This window comes from Anser cygnoides, chromosome 1 (genome assembly GCF_040182565.1).
Source record: "Anser cygnoides isolate HZ-2024a breed goose chromosome 1, Taihu_goose_T2T_genome, whole genome shotgun sequence".
NCBI classification, from domain to species: Eukaryota; Metazoa; Chordata; class Aves; order Anseriformes; family Anatidae; genus Anser; species Anser cygnoides.
Window position 1 is genome coordinate 70,858,466 of NC_089873.1, and position 12,814 is coordinate 70,871,279.

At 38.8% G+C, this 12,814-nt stretch overlaps 1 protein-coding gene across 22 annotated transcripts in view; it reads right to left on the reverse strand.

Moving 5' to 3' along the window:
* Window positions 1-12,814, reverse strand: part of CCDC91 (coiled-coil domain containing 91) — a 221,690-nt gene that overhangs the window by 12,325 nt on the left and 196,551 nt on the right. The window lies entirely within an intron of this gene.

The window sequence follows — 12,814 nt, forward strand, 5'->3', positions numbered from 1 at the left end:
GAACAAAAAGTTAATTTACCAGTTAATAGAATCCTAATTGCTTCTCTTGGGAACCTTGCCATAACTAATAGTTCATATTGCCTTGATTTTTTTTTCCTGGTATATAGCAATATTAGTTCATTTCACCCCCTTCATGTAAGTCTGATTATTGTTTAATCTAGTTACTCCTCTGAACCCCTTCCGATCTTCAGTGGATATAGCCTATTCCATCTCTCTAAAGTAGCAAAACATAACTAACCCCCATTTACAAAAATAGCATAAAATGAAAATATGACATTCTATAAACTATACACAGAGTCTGAGCCAAAGCATATAACAGACCCAGTTTTTGGACAGTTTTTTTTTAACTCCAAATTTATCCATGCTCTGTTGGAAGTGAAGCAGTCAGTTCCCCTCTCCCTGACCCTTCTGTGTATAGATACACAGCCCCTGATTTTTAATCAAACTTCTCTCACTCCTGCCATACTCTAACCTGTTGATTTTCCCTTGATATTGCACCCTTCAATTCTATACATTTTCTTGAGAGAAGATTCTCTTCTTTAGTGTTGATCTTCTTCATATATTCAAAATTTGTCACAGAATAGCTTTTCCATCAGGGTCCGGATTGTTCTGGGTTTTCCCTTTATAATCTCCCACCTCTGCCTTTTACTGAGGAAAGAAAAAACAGTCTCATGATAGGAGGAGAGACACAGAGGCAGCTCAACCTTCAAGTTTGATTGAAACTTCATCTAACAAAAACTGTGAAAGTATCATAGCAATTTGTATGTCTGCCTACTGGACTTATTGCAATGACCATCCTTTAAGAAAGATTTTCAGGGTGACAGGATATTGGTCACAGGATACAAGTGAGATAATTAGGTTTTCTCAGTTGGGGAGAAGGTGAGAAAGAGTGAAGGTTTACTAAATGGTTCTAGTGATCTGTGGCAGCTGGAACTGTCAGTGTGCAAGAAGAAATCTCAACTGAGATTTCAATCTTTACAATGGCATTGGCAGTTTAGGAGAGATATCCTTTCAAGCCAAGCTGTCAAAGATCAAATTTCAGTGTATGTAAAGAGCATTTGATTAAAAACTAACTACTTTTCTTGAGCAGACATAGGGGCTCTGGCTTCAGAGCATCCCTCTTGATCTGATTATCTTCACAAGCAACCAGAAGGTTTTACTACAGGAAACTGATATGCAGAGATCAAATAATTTTTGCAAAATCATATAGAAGTCTGTGACAGAGCAAAGAAATGAACCCAGGTCTTCTGATTCCTTGGCTACCATCTTAGCCACTTCTTTTCTGCAAAACAAATCTTAGGTTAGAATTTAAATTTCTGGGTACATTTCAAGTCTCACTGGAAATCCAGCTCCATACATTTAGTAGGCCCACTGCAGAATTTCTCCAAAGCTCTTCTGACTCGGAAAGTGGAAAAATAAAGTATGTCTTTTATGTAACTATGTCAAGAGGCAACATAGACAGTGGCCAAGCCTTTCAAGAAAAGTGGTTTTTCCTTGTGTGTTCTGGTTTATAAAGCCTGTCTTCTTTATTTTCAGAATATAATTGTTGCACCTTCCAAAACAACACACAAGAAGCCAACTGCAACAGTTAGTGTCTTGTGTGCCTGTGAATTATCTTGGCCAATACAAGGAAGGAGGAGTTGATATCAAATTAATGAAAAGGAAAGTCAGAAAAACGAAGCAAATAGTGCAAATAACTCAGTTTTGGCAAGAAATCATCAATTGGATATATATTAATGAATAAATTTTTTTTTCCTCTATGCTCTCTATGAACAAAGGGGAGAAGTAGATCCTTCCAGATGCTGATTCAGTCCTCCTGAGAGAGGTTTCTAAAACCAGTGTGATGAGTCATTTTCTAGCATCTCCTGTTTCCCTCCACTGACTTTTGAGGCGCTTATAGTGGATACAAGACTGATGAATGAAGGTATTTGAGAGGAAACTTAAACATTACATCTCTTATGTATATGTAAGTTGCAAAGCTATTCTTAAGACATGTAGGTAGAGCAGCTAAGGCATCTCCTTATTTATTTGCTCCAATCACATATCCATCTCCATATATTGCTTAAGATACTGCAAAACAAGATCACAAGGGAGCTTCCATACACTCTAAAGCAAGCAGGAAGCAAACATTTTCCTATACTTAAAGATAACTTCTTGAATCTATGTACAGCTAAAATTCCTGATAAAAATGAAATCTTTTGAATCATTTATTTGTATTTCTTCTTCAGGCTGGTCCCGAGAACACTATCAGTCAAATAATGAAGGAAAATTATAAACATGAAGTCAAACACAAACCTTCCTTGAAAAGACAGTGCATAAAATATTTTTTCTTCTCCAGAGATCCCTGCTTGTCACTTGTCAACACGGAGAAAGAACAACAAAAGAATAACAGATCAGTTATTGCATCCTCTGACCAGTGTCCAGCTGCTTCTGCTGCCTAAGGTAAAAGAGTTGTTTTAACATGATCTGAAAATGAAAGGAGCAGTGGCATTTAATTTCCTTCCTCTTTCCTTTCTTTTATCCTCAGGTCATCTTTCTCCCAAAAACATGTTTTATAAGTTGTCCAATTAAGAGGTTTTTAATGTCAGAACCTTTTTTTTTCTATCTTTCTTTCATTCTAACACTTTCTAACACTCTCTAACATCTAACAAGACAGTGTCTGGCTATTTCTGAGTGCTACATTCACATAATTTAGTAAAATAACAATAGGAAAATAAAAATCTGCTTCTCTCTCTGAGTTAAAGTTCCTGCCTAGAATAGAAATCTTTCCAATCAAATGATTATCATTACATGGGTGCATGTATGATCCAAGAAAACAAGGCTGTGAATTTGAGTATACACAGTTCATACACATACATGCATGTGCACATGTAGAAAAAGAATAGAGTCTCTAGACATAAAGCAAGTAACAAGCCTAACTGATAACTGTACCTGCAAGACAAGAACCTAACTTTTGCAACATCAAAAGCTAATTTGTATCTTGTGGCACTACAGATCTAGCCCCTGTTTGAAAGTTTGAATGTTTTTTTTAGGGATTCAAAATTAAAGTAACCTTTCAAAATATTCCTGCAGAAAGATACTGAAGAAGAATAGGATTCCTCCAGTTTAAATTCTGGAGAGAACTGAAAAACAAAAAAACAACTGAATTTTCACAGAATTGTGTAGCTGTATAATAATCATATTCTTTGCTACTAGTTGTTTATTTTGCAGCAACCCTTTTCTGTGCTCCTAAAGAGCTCTTTCTACTTTTATTTATTTATTATTTAATATTGCTTATAGTTTTCAAACTTCCTATCTTAACTGCTCTATCAGCAGCACTAGAAGCCATCCGGACATCCATGCTGCCTCTGATGAACTCACCAGCCAAAGTGCCGACCCCCAAACATTCTCCAGCCTCAGGATTCCCTTCTGGCAGTACAAGAGCTGAACTCATGTCATTGGGCAAAGACCAAAGCAGGATTCTTGCTTAAAATAGTAGATGATGACATATAGATTGTCTGGGGTTTTATTTTTAACTAGGTCAAACTTGTGCCAGTAACAGTGATGGCTTAGGTGTCCAATTAAAGTCATAAAGTGATTAGAGCTTGCTGGTGATCATTAACTTCCCCTGGACAGTGCCAGGGTAACCCAGTATGGAGCTACTTCAGACTCTGACCTTCCATTCATTCTCTAATGCCTCTCTGTGTTTTACTTTTACCATGTCTGCTATAGTCTTTGCAACATACCTCAGCCCCAGCTCATACTGTCTGTCTGCTGTTCCTGTCCTGGCTGTCTCCCAAGTCCCATCTACTCCCTGCTAATTCAGTATAGCACTCATAGAACTATATGAAGGCACTTATTCCATTGTGGGGTCATTTGGAAGAAATAACACTCAGTTATTTGCTCTGCAGCAAATTAGATCTTTCAGAGATTAAACTGAAACATTATAATGCTGAAAGGGGCTGGTAAATTATCAAGCCCGGTGAAGAAAAAGCAGATGTGTATAATGCATACAATGTATCTGTCTTTTATTCATTAAGAAAGCAACAGGCTGCCCAGGGAAGAAGTTGAGTCACCATCCCTGGAGGTCTTCAAAAAACACATAGATTTAGAGTTTAGGGACATGGTTTAATGGTGGACTTAGCAGCGCTAGGTTAAAGGACCAGATGATCTTAGAGGTCTTTTCCAACCCAAATAATTCTATTATTCTATCATTCTGTAAAAGGCTTAGGTTTGTTTTCTGATGATTTCCTTTCTATTAAAGACTACAGATGTGACGGTTAAAAATATTGGGAAGACATAATATTTTAGTACTGTCTAAAGCATTTGGAAGAGCCTTGAGCTACTACATTGTCAGCTAAAAAATGAGTAAATACTGGTAGTAAAAGTATCTGTGTACTTCATGTTAAACATATCAAAGGTTAACAGATTAGAATATTTAATTGTAAAAAAGGAGATCATCACCAAGTGTTGTTTCTACCACTGTTCTGTGGTCTCTCTTTTCTGGATGAATGTTAATATCTTTATTACTGATCTCAAAGAATATTATATACATATATATAATATATATAAAACAATGATAAATAATGTTATTATATATATAAAGTTATTAGAACTACAAACAATGTCAGAGGAAGATCATATTAACCCAAAGAAAAAATAGCAGAGATCAAAAGATAAAGTGGGCTCACTTAAGACATATGAATTTTAAAACCTGTGAACAAAGAATGGAGATCATGACTTTAAAATGAGCAAACAAGTACCGCAAAGTAGTAGCTCTGAAAAACATGATGATTGAAGCAAATGATCATTTGTAAATTCTGGTGAGATGCGATTGTCAAGGTAGGTATAATTTTTGGTTAAAAAAGGAGGAGACTATTGAGTAGAAAAAAAAAGAAAAGGAATATTACTTTTCTATCTCACACCAAGGAGAGTTTTCTTGGAATCTTCTATCCAAATTAATGACAAAAGAATATAGAAGGATTAGAAGCTGTTTAGAAAGAGACGAGAGAATGACCTGATATTACTAGTACATGTCTCACAGTCTGAGACTAGTTTGGAAATATCACAGACTAAATTTCAGATCAGAGATAGCTTTCTAATCTAACAGAATAAGACAGAAATAAGATTCAGTGACCAGAAGCTGCATTTAGACATAGTGCAGGCTGTGAGTCTTTTGAACAGGGAATTAAATCATCCATTGGGATTAAGGTGCTTTCTTTCTCAGCTAGAACTTGAAATCCAACCCAGATCTGGACATATGGCATCAGTCAGCTAGAGCTCCAAGCTTGAAGCAGAAATTTCTGGGTGAGGTGCTATAGCCTGCATTATGTAAGAGTCAGATTAATTGTCCCAAGTGTTTTTAGAAATCTGTGAAAAACTGACTTTACTCATAGAAAACAAGATCAGAGTTCTTGTGTCTCCAGATTGATGGCCGTCCACTGAAGTGCAATCTGCAGACTAAGAGATGTGAAATAGTTAGATGAAAAGGGTGCTCCACTGGATTGTTTATACTCACTACATCTGTGGCAGACCTGAATGAGGTTTTAATGTACATTAAAATTATTCCATAGGCAGTTATATACTGTGAAGCCAAAACATTTCCTTTCCTCCCCCTCCCAACTCACTAGACCTCAGGCTTTCATTTACAGTAGAGAAATGGAGCCAGTAAACCTATACTGTTCTATAAACAGGGCAGCATAATGTCTGTTAAAATTCTGGGCAATTTCTTGTAATCATATGTACTTAAGTAAAATTTACATGATTATTATGAGCTGCTCTTGGGCAATGGCTCTTTGTCAGCCTATAGTGATTAGCACATTGGTGCTGCCAGGACAAAATTCTGTCAGCACCACAAGAAGCAATTTCATCAGGTTTCCTTTTACACAGCTCACAGTGGCTTTGCAGCCTGCTAGACTTTCTTCTTTTCCCTAACCATGCAGTCTGACTCTTCAGATGGAAATTAAAACGATTTCAAGAATGAAGAGTTCTAGCTTATTTCTAAAAATAGCCCTGATCTTCAGCAGAGGATATGATTCCTTAGCCATGTGCAACAAAGATGACCTCTTTGTAAGGTCTAGCCTGCAGCAGGAGGTGTCTGCTCTTGGTCTACTTTTATATTGGTTCAAAAATAAACAGCAAGTTCCTCTGGCTGGCCTCCCTCACCAAACGCAAGCAAGGAACATTCTGTACAAGGAAGCACTCACAATCATTTGAGGGGCCAACTCTAAAGAAGTTAATTGATGCATCAACGATGTGTGTTGAGCATTAATGTTTTCTTAATATGTTCATGGCTTGCACAGCTGCATATTAGTGCACAGTAAAGACAGTACTGTACATTTGGGATATCCTACAGACGTGAGTTGAAAGAGAATGCATTTATTTTTGCAAAATGGAGTCTTTGTGCTCAGATCTTAAACTTACATAACATGTCAGGGACACCAGAATATATTACATATTTTTCTTATAGAAAGTTGAATAAGCCAGAAATGTGTGTGATATTTTACAGAAAAAAAGTATCCCAATAAAAATAAACAAATAAATAAGATCACTTGTGTCCTATACAAATTACATCTTTTAGAAAAAAAATAGGGAAGGCAAAATTCAAACAGGAAAGTTGAAAATTGACCCCTGTTTTAACTATCTTTAGTATCTAGGAATTATAAAAGTACACTACAGTGTAGAGTCATTCAAAGAGTGAAACTTTAGATAAAGAATAGGGTCCAGGTTCCTTTTCCTGCAACATAAAAGACTTGGGATAAAAACAATATGTATACTAAAACATATTTTCATTGTGAGAATGATGTACTATGTTGTTAGAATAAGAATCTAGACTAATATCTTTGACCTTGAAGCAACACGTACCCCAAGGAGCCATGTGAGGTGCAAACACTGCACACCCTTCACCTTGTCCCAGCTGTATGGCCAAGCTGTAATTAACTAATTCAGAGGTATGACATAACACTACTAATAATGTCTGGGCTGGAGAGACATCATTTGGTTTCAGCAGAGAAACATAAGAGAGGCAGCGCAATGCCTCTCTGTAATGGTCTTCTTTTGGCACAAGTAATCAATAGTTTATCTATGTACAGTATGAAGGCCTCCATAACACTGGGCAAAGAAACAAAGTGCCTTGGAAGAGAGAACAGGATCTCAAGACAGAGCATTATTTCATATGTTACATCTGTTAGCTCCTTTAAAACAAGTAGTAGCACTAAAAATGTTTTATTCCTGTTGCCAGGTTATGTGATAAAAGCTCTTCTCCACAGACATGAAGATGCACAAAGAGGCAAAGAACTGTGGGGAAACCCAACTAACACACTGACATGGCTGCTCCCAGGCCCATATCTGGAGTCATCAGCCCATCAGGGGCTCATGCCCACATGCATGAAGGAGCAGAGAGGCACAGTGGCAGGTGGAGACACCCCAAAAAGAACAATCAGAAAAAGAAGCCCTCATCCCGGGGCTGTCACAGGAAAGCATCAGCCATACGGTCCAGCACTGATACTCATTAATGTGTGTCAATGGAAACGTCTTTCTGGATCACCTCACAGACTGGAAGTACAGCGCGTATTACAGAAGCAGGGGAAGAGTTTCTTTGGATTGCACAAATTTACCATAGAACGTTTAATGGAGGAAACAAAGGCTGAGAAAGGGAGAGGTCAAGGTGGCTTGGGGGGGGAGTAGTATGGAAAATAGAGGAAAAAGGAGATAAAAGCGACTCATCGTGTAACAATTGCATGTCAGTACACTTGTCCAGCCATTCCCTGTACTTAATCAGTACAGTCTGTCTTACCTTCTTCATAACTCCACTTAGGGGTGACACACTTTGTATTTTGCGTGCATGTTTGTGTATGGAGGTCCGCATGCCAGCCACTGGGGAGGGGACAACATGTCAGAAGGTCTGTGTGTCAGTGGTGCTGGCAACTAAAGCAAGTCAGGGTTCATGTGGTAGTGTGTGATCACTAGTGAATAATACAAGTTAGATTAACCAGAGAGTGGGTGAAGTGGCCTGGGAGCCAGCGGTGTGTGTGCATGTTTCTCTGAGGTGATAGGAAGAGGCACCTTGAACAGTTGTCTGTCAGAAAATCCCACCCGTGTGTACACATGTCTCTGTGCAGAAGGCAGCCAGTGAGAGGATTGCCAGGGACAGGACCAGCTGCTAGGTGGACTGTGGGTGTTGCAAGTCTAGACAATAGGTCTGTAAAGACAGGGTGGGCACACATGGATGCAGTCATAAATTGAATGGGCAAGAATAACGCTGATCTTTCCTCAGAATATGGGAATCCATCTATTGGATATGAAATGAAACCTTTTGTTGCTACACACAACGCACTACCTTGGGGAGCTCAGAACCACAGTGTATTATTGAGGATAAGCAGTTACTGAAAAGCTAAAAATAAAGAGAAAAAGGTATTAAGACTATGGATTCTCTGTATTCCAGGTGTAAAGGTTGACCTTTAGCTGCCTAAAGCCAGGAAAAATATTTTCTCTCTCAGTGTGGTACACCATAATTCTCCATTATGAGATGTCTTGACTTGCTCTCAGGATTACCTGGCACTACTAATAGTGAAAAGCAAAATCTACTCTCCCTATGGGTAGCAGGGCATCTATCTTCTTTAACAACGTCAAAATCTAATATAAATCATTCCAGTGCTTGATTTTCTGAAGAACTGAATAAGTAAAGAACTTGACCATGAACTTTAGTGAAAGACTGTAAAAGAAGGGATGTAGAGAACTGTACCCAGAAGAGTGTGACTAAACATGTAATCTGTTGGATCTTGGTAAGTACCAACTTCTAATATAAACAGATCTTGGATGATGAACATTACTAGGCAAGCTGAACACTGTCAAGTGGACCCTAAAATGAAAAAGCTACAACCAGGTCATATGTCCCTCTTGAGATGAGCATTGGGCATACAACATCAGAAACATTTGCACCATCACTCAGATTGACACCATCACTCAGACATTTGTATAGAGGGACAGGGATAGTGAATTCCTATTCTGCCACAGTCTTCTAGTGTGACTTAGGTCTGTTGTTTAATTTCTCCACAATGGTTTTCCCATTTGTAAAGGGAATAGTTAAAGTCCTTCTTTCATTCAGAGGGCTTTTTCTGAGCCTAAAAAATGACAGGGTGAGATGTTAAAAGCTGTGCCACTTGAATGACCTGTGTAGGTAGGCAAAACGACAGTCTACATAGAAAATAAATTATTTGCTAGTGAATTTTGCAGAGGGAGTTGTTTGGACAGATTGGACAGACAAAAAGCTAGCTCCTTCATTGCAGATAGTTATTTAGCAGGTTTTCTTACCACTTGTTCCAATTAGGGTTTCTATTTATCTCCTACCTCATCTTTCTGTCATTGAAGCCACCATTAGACATGAATTTTAGCCAAAGAATCCTAGATCCGAACTTTTTCAAAAACTTTAAGATATAAGATGAAAACAGAGCTTTGGCTCCTAATATGTAAGTTCATCTGGGGATTCAAATTCCACCTAGTTTAGGGTTGTGTTATTGTGAGAATCCAGTCCAAGCCCATCTTTTCAGTCATAAGGTGGAAATCATGACATTCAAATTCTTTCCACAGCACAAAAAGGATGTCATCATAAACACATTATGACTTCCCTACAGGTTGCTGGAGAAGAAGAGACTAGCTCAGGAACAGCAGAGACCTTTAAAAAACAGCATGACCTTTCAGTTACAGAAAACATGGGAAAATCTAAGTCTTAGAAATACTCATTTGACTCTGGCTTGGTCCTCTCTGCAAATCCCTGCATAAAGAGAAGTTTAGGGCAAGGATTTCTATGCTGCCTCCTTAACTGCAGGCACAGTTTTGCTCATAAATATTCTAAGATCTTGATGTATCCTAAACCAGGCACTGATGCTTCTAAAGTGTAGGGATTAATTATGAGAGTGTCATTGTGAGAAAGGCAACCACAGTGACATCTAAGCCCTGAATTTGGATATGGAAAAAATAACAAAGCAGAAACAAAAACAAAGAAAAGGAACAGAGTCTGTGTTGGAGTCTTTCTAAAAATCATATGCAAGAATCCAGATGGAGAGAGTTCAGGATGCTGTTCATGCCTAACATGATCAGCAGATAGCTGAGTGGCTTGGAGACAGGAGAAGTGAGCTAGAGAAAGTGCCAGACTGCTAGCTGGGATTTCAATGAGTGTTTGTGGCAAGCCATGCCTCAGATCTTTTTTGCTGTGGCCTGAGCGCTGTCTTAGAGACCATGAATGGAAACTTAAGGACCAATCATTTTGGGGCTGGTTGTTATTTCATGATAGTGATCCCATTTTCCAACCTGTAAGTTATTTCCCTCTCAAGACTTGTGAGTGCCATTAGATCAAAACCATGCCTTCAGGACAAGCCAGTCACACTTCACCAAAAGATATATAGCATGAAGACCACAGTAGTAGTAAAGGAAAGGACTATAGAAGTATTATCCTCTCCCTAAGCTTTAAGCTTTCCCTGCAATTTTTTTTTTCAGTTCTCCTCATCCTTAACCACTCCATTTTTGGGGGTGGGGAAATTCTGTGTATCAATCACTCTATATCTCCCTCCCTCTGCCCCCTCCCTGCTCCTACTGACAACATCATCAGGCTCCCATCTTCTTCTCCAAATGGAAATTTTATGTTTCAACGGCCACTTTCAATATGTGAAATTCAGCCCAGTCTTGTCCAAGTGGTTTAGAGTCTTTCCTTTTCCCTTTCACCACTGCTGTTATGTAAGGAGGCAGCATTTGCTGCTTTCCTGAAAAACAAACCCTGTAAAATTCCTGCTGTGAACATGTGTGGTCAGGCTTTTGTGGACAGAAGTGGTGGTTTCCTATTCTCAGAGCTGTTGGAGTGAAGAGTAAAAAGGATGAAAGCCCAAAATGACAAGCAATGTTTATGCTAGGCAAACCATCTCAATTCTTTTGTTGGAGTCAGGTGCATTGACTCAGCAACAGACCTTTTTTCTTACTTGCTCGAAAAGATTAGCTTCAACTATCCTTTGAGAGATGACAATGATATATTTCTTTCTTCCTCTGTTCTCTGGACTATCCAATATTGCTTCCTTAGACTCTAAAGACCTAACTTATCCTTTGCTACGCAGTCTGTCCCAGTTTCTCAGCACTAGAGTAAGGTCTGAAAAGAGTTATTTGCTGTTCTGATTTGCAGCAGAACCTGAACTAACACAGCAAGAGAGGACCCAATTGGCCTGAGGCTTATGCTTTTTAATCTGTTAAAAAACATATATCAAATGGGAAACACCAAGAAAGAGAAGGTTTCCAGATGTTAGAATGGTGTTCTGGAGCCTCAGGGAAAAAAGGAAAAAAGGTTCATGAAGGCCTAAGTATGTACTGCAGATGTCAGGTTGTTTTATAGGCTTGATTCAAAGTCCAGTAAAGTCAAAGAGAATCTTTACATTGGCTTTGATGGGTTTTGGATGAGACCTATAGATACAGAGAGGTCCTAAGTGACAATTAGCCTGTGTAAGACTGAGAGAAAGTCATTAGAAACTGACTATCATATAAAAGGATTTTCAATAGAATATTCATGGAATATGTCTGTATCTCTACACATACTGCAGGTTAATACGTCATCTACTCCAGAAAAGTGCCCAGCACTCTGCCTCTTACTGGTCCAGCACAAGGTACAAACTGGTTAGGGAGAAAAGCCCTTTTCTGGTTGGATTTCCCCTTTAGCACAACTTTATGTGCTTGTATAATACAAAACAGCCTTTTCTATTTCTGTTCAAGCTCTGGAGGCTTGGATTCCTCCCAGAATTTTTGATTAACAGCTGAGCCTAAATCAGAGCTGCCTGGGGTCTCCTTTGCCTTACTGACACATCATAATATCCTTTAATCTGCTATTTCAAGACAGTTCCTTGTTTTGTCAAGCAGTTCACTCCCTCTAAGAGAGACCATGATGATTCCTCTTCCTTTCTAAGATTTTACTGAGCTGTTTCAAAGGACTTCCATTACACCAGGGAAAACTTCATTTTTGGACAGAGTCAGAACTGGACTGCAAAGGACACTGGATTATGGACTGAAGGCCAGAGGGTGGATTTTGCTAAAGGTGGTCAGCTTCTGTATGCTCAGAACCACTTCAGGCTTTACCCAGCTGGTTCAGGGGCCTAATCAGTACAGCCACAGTCTCACAGCATCTCATGCAAATTAAAACATTTTGACAGCATCAGCTAGAGTCTGTGTGTTACTGGCTGTCACCAGTCACACAGAGAAAAAAAACTCTCTGTGGCTCAACTGGTGAATATATTGAATTCCTGGAGGTGGAGGAAGTGACACTAAAGCTGATAAAAATAGTTTATAGTCTGGTCTGCCATTTAACCATCAATGAACTAACTGAATCACAACAAACCTTCTTTTTTTTTATTTTGTCTTCTTTTTCTGGAGACTCAGTGTGGTTTGATAACATAAACAGCAAAAAAAAATGTAAATGGTAGATGGCAAAAAGGTACGATTACACATGCACTGTGTGCATCAGCTTTACGAATAGGAATGGAGTCATGCCACAGGCAAAGCCTACCTGAAGTTGCAACCAACAAGGAAGATAAAAGACAGCTATTCCTATCTGTGCGTTGGTGGAATAAAGGCCAAAAACAGTGTGGGTCCATTGCTCAGTGGATCAAGGGACTCACTGATAAGCTGTAGGCAAAAAGATGAGGCATTCAGTGCATGTTGTGGCTTAGGTTTCACATTGAGGACTTGTTCTTAGGCCTCCCAGGTACAATATAAGAGCATCCTAATACAGTCTGTTGTCATGAAGCAGTACCCACAGCAGAGGAAAAAGGGTTAGGGATCACTTAACCCACTTGGACATGCACAA